This window comes from Panthera onca, chromosome D1 (genome assembly GCF_046562875.1).
Source record: "Panthera onca isolate mPanOnc1 chromosome D1, mPanOnc1 haplotype 2, whole genome shotgun sequence".
Classification (NCBI taxonomy): Eukaryota; Metazoa; Chordata; class Mammalia; order Carnivora; family Felidae; genus Panthera; species Panthera onca.
Genome location: NC_138348.1, coordinates 84865269 through 84871268, shown reverse-complemented (window position 1 = coordinate 84871268; position 6000 = coordinate 84865269).

Sequence of the window (6000 nt, the reverse complement as noted above, 5' to 3'; positions counted from 1 at the left end):
CATTTCAACAAAGAGGTTTTGGATGAGGAAGAAAGAATCTAGGCTACATACACAAGTGGGTTCTCTGCAATCTGAGGATGGGAAAGTTGCACATTGGCTCTAATAAAGGGGAGTCTTGCTTGGAGGCTGAGGGCTACCTGAAGTGACCTCTGCAAAAGTGCTCTTTGTTCAACCACCCACCATGTGTGGAACACTTGCAGAGTTCCCCAACCTGCTGGCACTTCCAAAACCAAAGCAAAAGCCCTACAGATTTCAATTTTCAAAGAACACCAGGCACTCCTTTAAAATTTCATAGAGTGGACTTTGGGGTTTTGGAATGAGATTCCTGGAGACTATTTGCCACACCTTCCTGGTTCCTCTGGCTTCCTAAGAACTGTTCCTGACAGGGCTGGAGCTGGGGGCATTTCTAGGTTAGTGGAAGTACCACCACCTGCCCAGTTCCTCACTGTGCGCTCATATCATCTCTGTGGCCACTGTCACACTCAGAGCAAGGGTCTCAGATCTTAGCTGAACTATATTATTCTTTTGTCATCTGTATTTAATTGCCATCAGCTGGTATGTTATGATTTGCCTTATTTTCCTAAGTTTTCTCTGTTATAGCTAGCGTCTGGCTGGAGTATTTTCAGCAATTTTTATTGTATATTAATCTGTTCTGTCTATAATACTACATTATTTTCCAGGAACTGTGTGTGTGATCAAAACAACAGTTGTCACTCTAAGTAAGTCCATGTCTGCCTACATACAATCACATTTTAAATCAATACCTGACCTCCCCACCCCACCTGCACAAACACCTAACACCTTCTCTTTGGGAACTGAATTTAGAATCAGAAGGTATTGGTTGAAAGTCTACCCCCACTGCTTACCAGTTGTGTAATATTAACCTCTCTGACTTCTCTAAGCCTCAGTTTCCTTTCCCATTAAATGGTAATAATAATGACTTTAACCATTCTGGATGGAGTGTAAAGATTAAGTGAGACAATCTATGAGAAAAGTGCTCTTTGAGTTCTGAGACTATCTGGCCATGAAGCCTGTAGAAATGGGGAGCCATGCAACAATCAGGAGAAGGCCTAATTATCCTGACAGCAGATTGCCTTTGTATCAGAGGTCACAGCTCCAAACATCCCCTTACTTCATCTCGACAATATCTTACAAGGTTTGGTGGCAGAGCTATCACGTCCTCATTCAAGAGATGGGGAAACTGGAGCACAGTGACACCAAGAGATCTTTTAAGCTGCAAAGCTGATCATGTCCTTCCACTGCTGCCCTAGGCTTTCACTTTGGGAAGAAGGCAGACCAGAATCATAATCAGTCTAAGGTCTGCCTCACCTGACCCAGGACACCCTCGCTGCTCTCCTACTGGGCTACTTTCACTCCATGCTCCACACCAGCCTCCCTGTCTTTTCCATGGTGCTGAATATCCCAGTTCATGCTGAACTTCCCTGGATCCTTCTTGCTCACTCTTCTCTAGCCACAGCAGCTATTTCTGGGAGATGCCCAGCCCCAACCTGCATGTGTTCCAACCTTAGTATCTACTGTCCCCTCTGCCCAGATATCCATGGCTCATTTCCTCACTCCATTCAGTCCATCTTCAGATCTTACCTCTGCAGCATGGGCATCTGAGACCATGTAAAATAGAAGAACAGTTTCTAGGCATTCTCTGTCCTCTCTCTGCTTTTCTTTCCTTCAAACCCAGCCCTTCTATATCTATCTATCTAGCTATCTAGCTATCTACCTACCCTATCCATCCATCCTATCTATCACCTATCTATCAAATTGTTTATAGTCTAGCACTGTCCTCACTAGAAGTAAGAGCCAGGGCTTTCTTTTCCCCACTATTATAACTTCAGATCCTAAAAGAGTACTAGGAAATAAAACGTGCTCAACACAACAGCAGCAGTGGTCATTATTGTTACTGCACTTCATCCTCACAATAATCTAAACTACCTAGAGGCAGTATGTTTAATGGTTAAATGCACAGGTTAGGAGCCAGACAATATAAGTTAAAATCTTGTTTTTCCCTTTATAACCTATATGGCTTCATGCCAGTTTCTTAACCTCTCTGTTTTATTACCTGTAAAGTGATGATATGGATAGAACGAACATCACAAGGTTGTTTCAAGAAGTAAATGATATAATTGAGCACACAGCAAATGCTTAGTAGACGTGACCTAAAACTGTTAGTACAACTGTCACCATTGTCGTCATCATCATCATCATCATCACAAATATTAACCTTATGAGTTAGTCCCAACAAATATAATTATCCTTTAAAAGTACATTTTTTTAGAGAGAGGGTGCAAGTGAGTGAGGGGCAGGGGAGGAGGGGACAGAGAGAAGTAGGGCTCACTCAAAGTGGGGCTCATGCTCACCCAAAGTGGAGTTCATGCTCACCCTAAGCAGGGCTCCAGTTCATCCAATGTGGGACTTGAACTCACGAACTGTGACACCACAACCTGAGCCAAAGTCAGATGCATAATGACTGAGCCACCCAGGCACTCTAAAAGTACATTTTTAAAAAAGGATCAGAGAAGTTCATAGAACAAAGTCACAGAACAATGCTCTACCACAGCTGGAACTAAAGCCCATTTCCCTCTCCCCTAGACAAATTCCTGTCACAGTGCCCCCTCACCCTCCCTTTGCCTCTGTGTGATAAAGAGCACCCAAATGGTGAGGGAACAGACTGCTCTCCTACCTCCACCCTACCCTGCACAGACCTCCATGCCCGTGGCCATATACACCACTGTCTCCCCAAGTCTCCAGCAGACACTACTTGTTCCCTGTCCAGCCACCAATTTCTCTCCTTTTCCTTGTTGTGTAAGAACTACTTTAAGTAAGAACTACTTTAAGTTTGTTAGCTTAATACAACAGGCATGTCTTCAAAATTTGACAATAAGAAAACTAACTTATGAGGTTAGCTGTTTGGTATCTAATCCAAGCATTATTGTTAAAAGCAAGCAACTCAAATAAATATGAACAAGAGTTTATACTAAACTAACAAACTGAACAATGGATATTCATTGATATCTAAATTTTTTCCAATTAAGATAAACAGTAGGTGCTAAACATAAGTGTATCTACTTTTAGCTTTTCAATTTTTTACAAACAGACAACTAATTAATAAGCATGTTTTGTGCCACATAGAAAAATGTATTATAAAGAAGAATATAATTCTATAAATTATAAAATGTATTTACAAATTTGCTAATCTACTACAGGAAGCTAATGTATGACAGTTCACAACTGCCTGCTTCCCAGTTTTCGCTGGGAAGCAAAAATCACTAATAGCCAAAATTTATAATCAATTTGTGAAAATGAAACTACTGGAAATAATAAGGGTGAAAGAAAATGACTATATAGTAAAACCTTAGATTGTGAGTAACTTGTTCTGTGAGTGTTCTGTGAGATGAACAAACATTTCTAGTAAATTTCAACTGGATAAATGAGCGCTGTCTTGCAATATAAGTAGTATATGAAACCAAAAGTCACATGATCACCCCTGAGCCAATGGTTCTCTCTCTTTTGCTACAGGATTGTGGTTTATCCTCGCCCATGCTCCATGCTCATATGATCACTGGTCTCAGGCCATGGTGTTTGGCAGAAATCAGTGATTTTTCAGAATGTTGGAAGGTGTCCACAACTGGCACTAGTATATATTTTTTGTCACTTTGAAGTACCTATGAACAGTCCTTTATTTTGCCATACAAGAGTAACTTAGAAATGCTTTGCTTCATTCTAGGTCAGGCTGCCTGCAGATTTAGACCCTTTCCTCTGCTGCCTTATTGCCAGTTACATTAAATACAGTATATGACAAGAGCTTATTAATACTGTACTGTAGTCAACATCCGTGTGATCATAAACAATGGTCCCCATGTAGGAAAACAGTTGAAAAGAAAGGCAGTAAGAAGAAGGAGATGACTATGGTGGAAGTTAAGAAGGAAATCATCAAGAAATAGGAACGAGATATGCGAGTGGCCGAAATTACAAGATTTTATAAGAAGTCTATGTCTGCATCTCATCTGCAGATGAGAAAAAGGCAGAGGAATCCCTCACTTCAAATGAGATTAGGGAGGTGTATAAAATGTGGGAGGCAGTGCAAAATTTTGCAGAAATCACCACCCAAATAAGGCTGTAACAGCACAAGTGATGAATCTGTTTAACAACAATGCAATGTCACATCTCTGCAAAATCCTCAAAAGGAGGCAAAAGCAAGTGTCATTGGATGGGCTCCTTGTTAAAGTTGCACAAAAAGAAAAGATTCCATTGAGCCAATGGAGAGCAGTGACTCTGTTAGTGGTAGTGAAAGTCTTCCCCCCTCCTCTCTCTTGTCTCCCTCACACCAGCCACGAAGGTTTTCAAAGGTAAGTACAGGTTAATTTGTTTTATTTTTCTTTATATTTTATACTTTCTTTATTATTTTGTATCATATTACAGTATTGAAGTATTATATTCATTTTTATATGAATATTTTGGGTTGTGTAATAAATCATCTGAGTTTCCATTATTTCTTATGGGGAAAGTTTCTTTGATATACAAGTGCTTTGGATTACAGGCATGTTTCTGGAATGAATTATGTTCACAAACCAAGGTTTTACTGTATATCAAAAGTGGATAAGGAAAAAATAATGTGTTTTTTGGATAAGGAAAGATATGAAGGACATAGGTTTGTTTTGTGGAAAAAAGAAAATAGAAGGAAAAAAGTAAAAAAGAAACTAATGTTGTCCTTAAGTAAAATGATTTTTCCAAAATAAGGAAATAAAAATGACAAAAGCTACGTGGATGTAGAAAGTTCTAGAAGGTCTGTGGAAAAAAGAATCTGGAGAGGGGCACCTGGGTGGCTCACTCAGTTGTGTCCGACTTCGGCTCAGGTCATGATCTCATACTTCGTGAGTTCAAGCCCCACATTGGGCTCTGTGCTGACAGCTGAAGCCTGCTTCGGATTCTCTCTCTCTCTCTCTCTCTCTCTCTGCCCTTCTCTCTCTCTCTCTCTCAAAAATAAATAAATATTTTTTAAAAAGAATCTGGAGAAAGGAATTTTATGTGTGATCAAGCTAAAATTGGAATAAATTCATTGAAGTTAATATAAAAAATATACTGATAAAATTAGAATTTGTTTTTTTCTATTAAAATCACAAATATTTTTAGATTGTTGGTCTGTTCTTATTGAGAAATTGTAAACAGGGGTGTCTGGGTTGCTCAGTCGGTTAAGTGTTCGACTTCAGCTCAGGTCCTGATCTCACGGTTTGTGAGTTCAAGCCCTGCATAGGGCTCTGTGCTGACAGCTCAGAGCTCAGAGCCTAAAGCCTCCTTCGGATTCTGTGTCTCCCTCTCTCTGCCCCTCCCCCACTCGCACTCTGTCTCTCTCTCTCTCTCTCTCTTTCATAAATAAACAAATATTTTTTAAAAATTTTTAATAGAAAAAATTGTAAACAAAGATCTTTCTTTCCCATTAGTGTAATCTGCTAGAAAACAAAGATTCATTTTTGTCTTTACCAGGTCTTTGACTACTTAAGAAAACAGAGTTGGGGTGCCTGGGTGGCTCAGTCGGTTGAGCTTCCGGCTTCAGCTCAGGTCATGATCTCGCAGTCTGTGAGTTTGAGCCCCACTTCGGGCTCTGTGCTGACAGCTCAGAGCCTGGAGCCCGCTTTGGATTCTGTGTCTCCCTCTCTCTCTGCCTCTTCCTTGCTTATGCTCTGTCTCTCTCTGTCTCAAAAATAAAAAAAAAAACATTTTTAAAATTTTTTAAAAAAAGAAAACAGAGTCTTCTCTGTTAAAAGAACTAAATTTTTTACAACTATGTAACTTTTGCACATGTTACATTCCATGGGAAGCATTGCCAAATAACTAAATTCTCTAGGAAAAAAAAATTGACGTGTCCTGGTAGAACATTACCAATCATAATTCCAGCTATTACCTTAAACATTGTACATCACCAAAAAACCAAGTGTATTTGTCAACAAAAATCCTTCTTTTAAAAAAGAGGGAATATTCTAATTCTTT